Raw genomic sequence first — 11,813 nt, 5'->3', positions numbered from 1 at the left:
TGGGGACACCTAGGTGGCTCAGTCGGTTAAGTGGCTGCCTTCAGCTCAGGTCATGATCCCAGAGTTCTGGGATCAAATCCCACATCCGGCTCCTTGTTCAGCAGGGAGCCTGCTTCTCTGCCTTTGGCTCCCCCTCCTACTGCCCTCTCTCTCTCTCTCTGACAAATAAATAAGTAAAATCTTTAAAAAAAATTTTTAAGCTTCTAGGTGATGCTTATGTGCAGCTATGTTTGAGAATTACTGCTAGAGGGCACCTAACATCTTGGAGGGCGATGGAGGGGAAATTGAGCTTGGCCCAGGGTGGGCTACCCCCCAGGAGGAAGTGATGGAGATATAACAAGCATGGAACAAGCCTTACCTACCCAAGTTTGTGCCTTCCTAGGGCTCTGCTGGGCTCCATCCCAGCAACCAAGCCAGGCGCAATCAGTGCGGAGCTGGACGGTATGGTCAGTTTCACGTCCTCATGGCCACACCGTGGGGCTCAGCACCATCTCTAGGGAGCTTGACCCCCTCCAGAGGCACCAATCCTCCTCTATCCCCTCCAACCCCAAACAGCCAAGCTAGTGCCAATCAGATTTCATTTCCTTTGTGTATCTAAGTTAATCAGGGACCCAAATTTCTACTGTGACTTGGAGAGCTCAGAGTGCAGTCTGCTTTGAAAAACGATACAACACAAGAATTAAAAGCTTGGGTTTGGAGCCAGGCAGAGATGGGTTCCAGTTCTCTTTCTGACATTTATTTAGGTATATAAACTTGGGCAAGTTATATAACCTCTCTGAACCTCAGGTTTTCGTCTACAAGATGGGCATGATGATTTTACTTAGCTCACAAGGTGATTGCAAGAATCCTGTGGGATGATGCCCCCAGAGAGCTTAGCGATGTGCCTAGCATGGATGAAGCATTCGATAAGTAGCTGTCATTATGATTTCATTGCTGCTGTCTTTCCCAGATGCCCTTTGCAGCAAAAAGAAATAATATGGGGCAGGGGGCAGCAGTATAACCCGGAGCTCCTCAAGGAGTCCCTCTCCTGGACAGAACATGGGCTCAGACCCCCTTGTTTTCACCTTTCTATCTTTGAGCTCTTGACCAAGCCTTGTAAGATAGGATTACTCATAGCATAAAGGAAAGGGCTAAATTCCAGTTGTGACTTTGTCACTAACTTGTCATGATCTTTGGCAGGTCATTGCACTTCTCTGGACTAAGTTCCTTCACCTATAAAATGGATATAGGGCAGATGGTCACTTCTATTCATAATACTCTGTGTTCAACTCCCTGTACAAATTCTGGCCTTGGTTCCACAGACACTCTCCCCAGAGAATTAAAATTCTTTTTCTATCTATTCCCAGGGTTCTGAAGTGGAACATCAGTGTTCATGCAGAGTGGAGATTGAGATTTGTGGGTTTCCTGCTTCTCTTCAGGTACGGATATACTTCTATTTTGCTAAAAAGTACAACATACCCTCTCCTTTAAGTTATGTTTTCCCTTCAAAGAATGGAGGGAAATTTTACCTTCACTCTCTCTTGGGTCCTTCTTTAAGGTAACCAACACTGACCTTTGCCATAGTCCCTGGGTGCAAATGGAATTGAAATGTGAAGGGGCTATTTTGAGGGCGTCATTCAAAAGCTGAAGGCCACAAACTGGAACACCCTGGATATACCTGTTCTTTTTCTCTAAGGTAATCCTTTCCTAATCCTTTTCCAAATTTCACCTGCCATTGAGAGTCCACTGCTGTTGTCATTTTTGAAGGACAAACTTGTTTTTCAAGTCATAATTGCATTGGCCATCTGTCTCCATTAGCCATACCACCCCCCATCTTTCTCCAAACCCCTAAATGACTGAAATAATAGTGCAATAAAAGAATCTAGTTGCAACAGACAGCATTTTGTCCATGCGTGTTCAGTATCAGGATGGACCAAAGAGCAAACCAGGTAACAACAGAAAAATCGTCTTTGGCTTTCAGAAGTTTTCCTGCCACAGGGCTCAGAGCTGGAGAAAGAGCTGACTCTCACCTCCAATGAAGTAAATCATTTTATTAGTGTGGATCCCAAGGAGGGGCCGTACTGCTTTTTTACAAGGGAACATAACTGGCTAACATCATGTTGCTGGATATTCTGAGAGCATGCCTATTTCCATTAGGGCTTGAAATAAAGTCCTAATCAAAGTGGTCATGAACTCCTTTTGAAGCTACACAGGAAATCTCTGGGAAACACAGTTAAAAAGACTCTAGTTCAAAGGAAACTCCTCCTTTATTAATAATATTCAGAGATTCGTTCCTAATTTGGTTTTGGTGACTTGCTGTGAAGAAGGAACCAAAATGGGAATTTGGTCAATACCTCTGGGAAATTAAACCCAAAAGGTTGGGGGAGGGGTTGCAGATAATTAATTTGGGGGGACATCATCAGCCACCGGAGCTTTTGCATGGTAAAACAAGACCCAACAGCTAGTCATGTTGGTGTTTTTAGGGGTGCCATCCTGGGTGTAAAACTATCTCCACTCCTCACCCCCTTTGAACTATCAAGATTTAACATCCTTTGATGGGGTTAATTTTACTGTGATAACAGATTTACCTAGAGAGGATCCTTACATAATTTAGGCCCTATTATCTCTCTGAAAAGATGGGCTCAAAATATCTCATGGAGGGGCGCCTGGGTGGCTCAGTTGGTTAAGTGTCCGCCTTTGGCTCAAGGTATGATCCCAGGGTCCTGGGATGGTGCCCCACTTCTGGCTCCTTGCTCAGCGGGGAGCCTGCTTCTTCCTTTCCCTACCCACCCCCGCCCCCGTTTGTGCTCTCCCTCTTTCAAATAAATAAATAAAATCTTTTTTAAAAAAAATCTCATGGAGATCTTCTATTAGCAGAGGACTTTGATCACCCAAAAATGTTGGTGAGTTATGCCAAAAGTTAGCATGATACCAAAATTTCAGTAGGTTTTTGTATTGGTTAAGAGGTATAAGTAAAAACAGGGGGGAAAGAACTTCCACTTCTAGGAAGATGGGGTAGACACACTTTTCTCTATTCTTTCTACTAACACAACAAAGAACCTTGAACATTATATAGAAGACAAACAGACGAAGACTCTTAAGAATGTCTTGGGTAGCTCAGTCAGTTAAGCGTCTGCCTTCAGCTCGGGTCATGATCTCAGGGTCCTGGGATCGAGCCCCGCATTGAGCTCTCTGCTCAGTGGAGAGTCTTCTTCTCCCTCTCCCTCTGTGCTCTCTCTTCCTCTCTAACTCTCTCTCAAATAAATAAAATTAAAAAAAAAAAAGACTCTTAGAGGCAGAGAGAGAAAGGCAGAATGGCTAGCGATCTCAGGATTCAAGGAACAACACCTTGGTGAGCTCTCTGGATTTTATTTTTGCCTTATTTACCTCTATCTTGGAGCTGAAGAAGTCAGCAACCTGGAAGCACCAAGTGCACACAGAAAAAGACCAGACAAAAGGACCAGTAAAGGGGCAGCCTGGCATGATAAAAAACTTTTAGGTAAGAACCACTCGGTTATGGGGCGCCTGGGTGGCTCAGATGGTTGAGTGTCTGCCTTCGGCTCAGATCCTGATCCCAGGGTCCTGGGATCGAGCCCCACATCAGGCTCCTGGCTCGGCGGGGAGCCTGCTTCTCCCTCTCCCTCTCCCTCTGTCTCGCCCCCTGCTCGTGCTCTCTCTCTCTCTCTGTATCTCTGTGTCTCAAATGAATAAATAAAATCTTAAAAAAAAAAATAACCACTCGGTTATGGTGAGGCAGGTCACCACAGTAAAACTGTAACCCACCCACACCTACACAAGGAAAGGCCAAATGGGGAGAATTGACGGTTAACCCAGCCAGGTTGTAAAAAGGCTCCCCCAAGCCCCCTGCCAGAGTGATGTCAGAGAAGGCAGAATATGGGGCCGGGAACACCGGAAGTACAAGCAACAAAAACAACAGTAAACAAGTAGAATTTGTCAAACTAAAAAGCTTCTGCACCACAAAGGAAAAGAAAAAAATCAACGAAATGAGAAGGCAACCCATGGAATGGGAGAAAATATTTGCAAATCATGTATCTGATAGGGGGTTAATATCCAAAATATATGAGGAACTCATACAAATTAATAGCAACCCTCCCCAAATGATCCAATTAAAAATGCACGAAGGATTTTCCATTTCTCTCTTTCCATTTCCATATCTTTCTTTTCCAGAGAAGATATACAAATGGCCAGCAGGTACATGAAAAGGTGCTCAACCTCACTCATCATCAGGGAAATGTAAACCCGAACCACAATGAGATACCACCTCACACCTGCTAGGATGGCTAAAAATCAACAACACAAGAAAGCAAGTGCTGGTGAGGATGTGGAGAAAAGGGAAGTGCCCGAGAGGAAAGGTTGTGCCCTGTTGGTGGGAATAGAAATTGATACAGCCGCTAGAGGAAACAGTATGAAGGTTCCTCAAGTAATTAAAACTAGAACTACCATATGATCCAGCAATCTCGCTCCTGGGTACATACCTGAAGGAAATGAAATTACTATCTCGAGGACATATCCGTACCTCCATGTTCATTGCAGCATTATTTACAATAGCCAAGACACAGAAACACGCTAAGTGTCCATCCACAGATGAATGGATCAAGAAAGCGTGGTATATATACACATATAACATGGAAAACTGCCAACACGGATGAAACTTAACATGAGGGTATTATGCCAAGTGAAATCAGTGAGACAGAGAAAGAAAAACACCCTATTATCTCACGTATATGTGGGATGTAAACAACAACAACAAAAACGGAACCCTTAGAAACCAAGAGTAGATTGGTGGTTGCCAGGGTGGGTGTTGGGTGGTGGGGGAGATGGGTGAAGGTGATCTAACAGTACAAGTTTCCAGTTAGAAGGTGGATAAGTTCTGAGGATCTAATATAGAGCACAGCGACTTTAGCTAGCCCTACTCTGTTGTATACTTGAAAGTTGCTGAAAGAGTAGATCTTAGAAGTAAAACACACACACAAAGGTAACTTTGTAAGGTGATGGTGTGTTAACTAACCTTATTCTGGTAATCATTTCACGGTAGATATGTATATCAAACCATCACATCGTGTGCCTTAAATTTATACAATGTTATATATCAATTATATCTCGATAAAGCCGGGGGGAAAAAGACTTACTCTATGGATACAAAAACACATGTGTATTTGCAAGATGCTACCAGGCAGGAGCTCTCTTTTCTGAATCTTACCCTGTTCCTTGGGTTGGTGTTCTGTTTCATGTGTCCTGGGAGAGCTTGCCTGCACACAGCAGTGTCTGCACAGAAGTGAAATCTAGCATGTGTCCACAGGATTGCCCTAAGGCACATGACTACAGAAACCAGGGCCTGGTGATTGGTGGCATGTGTCCCAGCTAAGATCACGGCCATTGTCCCTGAGAGAGCGTGGAGCTGATTCTGAAGCAACTGGAGTTTGCCTTGCTGTTCTCTCTACCCTTCACCCCTCCCTCTATCTCTCATGGTCTTTCAGCCATCTAGCTTGGATTTCTTTTAGTCTTTTTTTTTTAGTAACTTAAAATTTTTTTAAATAAGTGAATAATCATCACAGAAATACAGGGAAGAAAAAAATAAGGTAATAAAAATGCCTCAGGTCCCAGCTCCTACTGATGACATTTTGGTTGATAAATACGCACAAACACACCTAACTTTCCCCACTTTGGGCCCTTAATTTGTACCACCTTCCCCTCCAGAGTAAAGTCAAAACATGTTAAGTGAAAAGCTTTGTTTCCATAATCCAGAAACATTCTGTATAAGGCCCTGTATTACATGTACCTCCAGCAGTCTTCCTTAAAAAAGTGTTCTCCCTAGCTATACTATATGCATGAATATATTTTTATATATTTATATTTATATGTATTTTTTAACCAAAAATGAGGTCATTCTGTAAGGCTGTTTTGTGACCTCTTTTTTTTTTTTTTTCACTCAATAATGAATCATGAACATCTTTCCAGGTCAATAAATATGCTCTTACAATATTTTAATGGCTGCACAATATTCTATTGTATGACTGTACCATAATTTATTTAACCAGGCTCCCAATGGTAGACATTTAAATTGTTTCCAAATATTTTTTGCTGCTGTAAACAATGTTACAATAAACATCCTGTAGCAAAAATCTTTGCGCCAAGTCCTTAATTATTTCCTTAGGATACGTTCCTGGAAGGGAATAGCTGGGTATACGTTTGCACATTTTTAAGGTTATAAAAAGTTTTTGTCAAATTGTCCTGCAGTTAATTTGCTCCCAAATTGTGAAAATGTCCTGCCCCCTCTCCCTGACACACATGCTGCGTCCCCATCATTCAGGTGTCACTCGATTTCTTAAGGAGCTGCCACCTAATTCCTCACCTAGCTCTTAACTGAAGCAAAAGGAGTTTAGGCTGAGGACCCATGTTTGGACCCTTCCCGTGGTGGCCACCTGCACTTCGGCTGTGGGGGTCTGAGGAGGGTGGTGTGGGAGCTGCGGCCTCTATAATGGACCACGCCTCTGTAACATCTGCAGCGGGCAGAGATCCCAGGAGGTATCTTGGCAGGGGGCCCAACTACTGCTCACCACTCTGGAAGGTGGTTTGCCAGGAGCACCCCTCTCCCACCCCTGCTGGGAAGGAGTGATTCCATTAAAAACAGCCAAGCCCGAGTCTCCTGAGTGACCACCCACCAGCGCAGATGCATGTATATCGTCCCTTCTCAGACATCCAATTTCACCAACTTCAGAGTGACAGCCCCTGATTCTAGGTCATCTCCAGTGTCAAGTTCCATTCAGGAGGCCCCACACTTGCCATCCTCACTCTCGGGGGGCCTACTCACATTCCCCGTCACTGCCTGTCTGGCTGGGCCACCTCAGAGCCCCATATGGAGAAAATGTTGATCCTGAAACCAGGGAAACGGGGGTGGGGGGGGAGCTGGGTCTCGCTCTCCAGCAGGGCAGCTGGGGATATGGAGTAAAACCTCCTCTCTCTCTCTGTTTCGTCCAGCTGGGTGACAGGAAGAAGGGATGTCCCACTCCATGTCTCTTCCAACCTCACAGGATTGGACAAGAGAATGTCTGGTGAGAAAGAGGATCTTGTGCCCTCAGGACACATTACCTTGTGTTTATTACCATTGTCTTGTTAATAGTCCCTACTGTGTGCCAAGTGCTGACCACCCTGGGCCAGGCACAGACTGCTGAACGAACAGGTATTAGCTCACTTCATCTTAGCAACAATTCTATGAGGTAAGTACTAGCCTTACCCCCATTTTACTGGTAAGTAAACTAAGGCACATAGAGGTCAAGCGATCGCCCGGGTTTGCAGCCGGTAAGTGAGGGACATGGGAATCTGACGTAGGGGGTCTGACCTCACAACCTCCTGAGCCCGGAGCCCACATTCCAGCCATTGCGTGGAACTGCCCGTATCATAATCACAGTGGCATGAACCACAAGCCCTTGAGCAGGTACATGAGGTGTCTGGCGCCGTGCTGAGAACTTGAAATGCGGTCTCGCCGGATCCTCTCCGCTCCTGGTGAAGTGGGCACGAGAGTCACTACTTTACAGATGAGTAAACTGAGGTCCTGAAACAGATTGGAGGGCTTGTCCCGGCGCCAGGAGAACGTTGACCATGATCCTCACACATGGCTTCTCCAGCGGCCTGCAAAGCCCTGCTCCTCGGTAACAGTGGGACGACGCCAGGACAGCGTCTGTGTAGTCGCTCCCCAGGACCCCTGGCAAACAACACCCCTCCCACTGCTCCCGGGCTTATCTCCTAATTAAGCATTTTGTCAGGGCAAGTGGCTTTTTGTCCTCAAAACAGAACTCCTCTTTCCTACAGAAGAAAGCAATTTCCTCCATGTCAAAGTTGCCAATATCTTTTCATTGTTGTTTCCTGGAGGAGGGGCCTGGGTGACGTGTCAACAATGTGGCTTGTGGCAGAGCCCCGGGTCCTCCCACCCCCTCCAGCCTTCCCAAGGGCTCTGGTCTTATCTTCAGGTACAGCATTATCAGTTTGCAAAGCCAGCAGGCTTTCTTTATTTCCAGAAAAGAGGAGGGGGCGCTTTTCAGCCCTGACTTGCTTTGGGATGGCCAGTCCAAACCTGGAGTTGCAGCAGGCTTCACGGGCCGCCAGAACCTGACTTCCACCAGGATCCGTGTTCTGAGACCAGCTATGTTCTCAGAGGCTTGGGGTCCTTTCTTAATCTAAAAATTATATATTTTTACACATAAACACTTTGGAAATGATACAGAGGTAAGTCGTGTAAAAAGTACAATTCTCATTCATCTTATCACACCCCCTCAGATCACTCACCACAATCCTTCCAGATTTTTCTTCAGATATTTGCATTCATCTTTGCAAACATAAACATATGGAATTTTGTAGATGTATACTTTTTTATGCACAAAAGATAATATAGTATAAATTGTGATTTTTTTTCACACAAAAACATACCTTGGTATTCTTTTGAATAAGTAAATAGTAGTCAATAGTATGAATGTGATTTCCTCCACATTTATTTATTTATTTTTAATTATTTTTTGAGAGAGAGAGAGAAAGAAGGAGCGGGGGAAGGGCAGAGGGAGGGAGAGAATCCCAAGCAGGCCTCATGCCCAGCGCAGAGCCTGATTGGGGGCTCGATCTCAGGCCTGCAAGCAAGATCTGACCTGAACCAAAATCAAGAGTCAGACGCCTAACCAACCTGAGCCACCAGGTGCCCCTCCCCCTCTCTATTTATTAAAATGGTTTTTTAAAGAAAAGTTTAGAGGGGGGAGGGGCAGAGGGAGAGAGAGAATCTTAAGCAGGCTCCATGCCCAACACTGAGCTTGATCTCACCACCCTGAGATCATGACCTGAGCTGAAATCAAGAGTTTGGATGCTCAACCGACTGAGCCACTCAGCTGCCCTAAAATGGTTTTGTTTTTATTTTGAAGGAGAATATATACACAGAAAATTTCAAACAGGGGTGCCTGGGTGGCTCATTCACTTGGGCATCTGCTTTTGGCTCAGGTCATGATCCTGGGGTCCTAGAATCGAGCCCCGCATCGGCCTCCCTGCTCAGCAGGGAGCCTGCTTCTCCCTCTCCCTCTCCTCCTCCCCCTGCTTGTGCTCTCTCTCTCTGACAAATGGATAAATAAAATCTAATAAAAATTTAAAAAAATAAATGTCCTAGAAAATGCCAAACAGCACAAAGGGGTATATATTGTGCCTGTTCTGTCCACTGGTGTATCCCCAGTGCCTTAAACAGTGCCCGATACATAGTGACCCAGTAAACAAAGGGTATCTCTTTCTCACTTCTGGACAACCACCACCCAGCCACCGGAGTTCCTGTGTATCCTTCTGGATATATTCTGTGCACACACAAGCGTATCTGTGAATGCAGTCTGTGGCTTAAATTCAGCTCCTCACCATCTTCTTCCCTCCCTTTCCTTCCCTCCATGTAGTTTGCAGGGGGCAAAGCTTTGAGGGAGAGAGAGAACTAAGTGCATGGGAGTGCTGGTCATCCCACAAGCAGTAAGATTGGGTGGAAAGAATCATGGCTTTGGCACAGGGAGACGTGGATTGCATGCCGGCCTCTAGGGCTGACTTCGTCGTTGCCTTCCAGACAGAGTGGGGGACAATGGGAGCGCCACACAGGACTGTTCTGCAGAAACTGTGAGGCAGTGTGGGGGGAAGCCAGCGACACGTGGTCAGGGCACCGTCAGTTGGAACAGGTGATGGGATGCTCTGCAAGCGGCTCTGAGTCCTGCCCTGGTGGGGAGGATGACAGCTTTTCCAGAAAGTAGGGCAGAAGTCTAAGTTCTACTTTGCTGAAACCAGATGGGACTTTAGAGCAATCGATTCTCAAACCATGATTTACTGCTATTAATCAATCAAGAATATTGTTGAGGAGTTACCAGGTGCTAGGCAGTGTGCTCAAGGCTTGAGATACAAAGAAGGAAAAGTTTAGGCGCCAGGATCCTCCATTCGATTAGGGGAGAAAGACACAGCCATTCAACATATATTTATTGAGTGCCTACTCTAGGCGTAAAGGATTCATCACTAAACCAAATGGACAAAAATGCATAGAATCTACCTCAAGGGCTCAAATAAAGGGAGACAGTTGCATAGCTGCTGGGACAGCTAGGTCAGCCCGAAACAGCTACACATCGAGATGACCCTTGAGATCAGTCTTGAAGGACCAGGAGAAGTTCACAGGCAGCCAAATGGGGAAGAGCATTTGAGTCCGAGGGAACAGCCCTTGCAAAGGCACAGAGCTATGAAAGAGAATAGTGTACTTGAAGGAAGTCTGAGTGGCTGAGGGCTGAGAGGCTGGTGGTGCAGGAAGGGCAGTCACCAGGAGAAGCAGTTGGCCAGGTAAGTCAGGGGAAAATGATGAAAGGCCTTGTATCAGTTTCCTAGTGCAGTTGGAACAAATTACTTAGTGGCTTAAAACAACCCAAATTTATTATCTTTTAGATCTGGCGGTCAGAAATGATCTTACTAGGCTAAAATCAAGGTGCCCAGAGGACTGTGTTCTCTCTGGGGGCTTTAGGACAAGCTCCTTTCCGTTGCTTCTTCCAGCTTCCAGAGGCTGCCTGCATCTCTCGGTCTATCTGTAGCCCCTTTTCTCCATCTTCAAAGAGAGCAGAGTACTGTCTTCAAATCCACCTCTTTCTCTCTCTTTCTCTCTTGCCTCCCTTTTTCACTTATAAGGACCCTTGAGGTTATATCGGGCCCACCTTGGATAATCCAGGTTAATCTCCGTATCTCAGGAATCTTAGCTTTATCACATCTGCAAAGTAGATGTAGAAGTAATTTATTCACAGGTCCCAGGGATTAGGGGGCAGGCATATTAGGATGTAGCCTTATTCTGCCTAAGGGGAGCTCATTTTGTGAGCATCAGGGAGGACAGGTCTGTGTCAGGAGAGCCTAAGGAGGCTGATACGGTGGTCCAGGACAGAGAAGAGGGCGTTCAAATGAAGCAGGTAGTTTTGCAGATGGAGCAGACAAGTGGACTTGAGAGATGTGGAGACCTGGAGAAAGACCTTTCTAGAAGTCTAGTGCAGAACAGAAAAGGAAGGTGGAGCTGAGGGAAGATGTTTCTTATTTGCTTATTGGTTGATTTTGTTTTATCTTTTATAATAAAACAAAGGGCTTCAGTGTGATTTTTGGCTGAGGGGATGAGACAATGGATGAAAATCAGGGAGATCTTGGAGAATTAAAGATTGAACTAAGATTATGAAGCCTTTAACTTAAAAAACTTGTGTTTGAGGAGTCTCTTAGCTAGAGAACCTCCATTGTTTTCTTTCATTCTGCTGAAACTTCTGGCTCTAAGATAACAAATTCAGTAGATGGTATTTCTAAAGAACTTTCTCCCAATGTCAGGTTCCAGAAAAGGCAAGTTCTTCCTGCATATATTATTTCACATCTTTTTGTCTTGGTTTCTTCAAAAACATACGAGCTAAAGCTAACCGAAGGCCTATGGCCCCAGGCCATCAGAGCCTGAGGACCAGGTTACTTTATGAAACCACCTCTGACACACTTCAGATTGGTGGGAAGAGCTCTGGACTCGGAACTGAAGACCCGAGCTCAGGTCTCAGCTCCACACGCGCACACACACACGCACATACACACACACACATTTGTGACCTTGGATGGATCCCTTATTCTTGTAGTCTTGGCTTCCTCTCTGTGAAACAAGAATAATTATAATACCTGCCTGCTTACTTCACAGTGTTGTTGTGAGAGAATCAGTTGCAAGTGTCCACAAAGAGCCCTATAATTGGGAAAGCACCATACAATTATGGGCACTATTACTTTTTCATGCCCAGACACTTATTCTGTTCTTTTTCCTGAATATC

This window comes from Neomonachus schauinslandi, chromosome 6 (genome assembly GCF_002201575.2).
Source record: "Neomonachus schauinslandi chromosome 6, ASM220157v2, whole genome shotgun sequence".
Taxonomy (NCBI): Eukaryota; Metazoa; Chordata; class Mammalia; order Carnivora; family Phocidae; genus Neomonachus; species Neomonachus schauinslandi.
Note: the sequence above shows the minus strand (reverse complement) of the source record.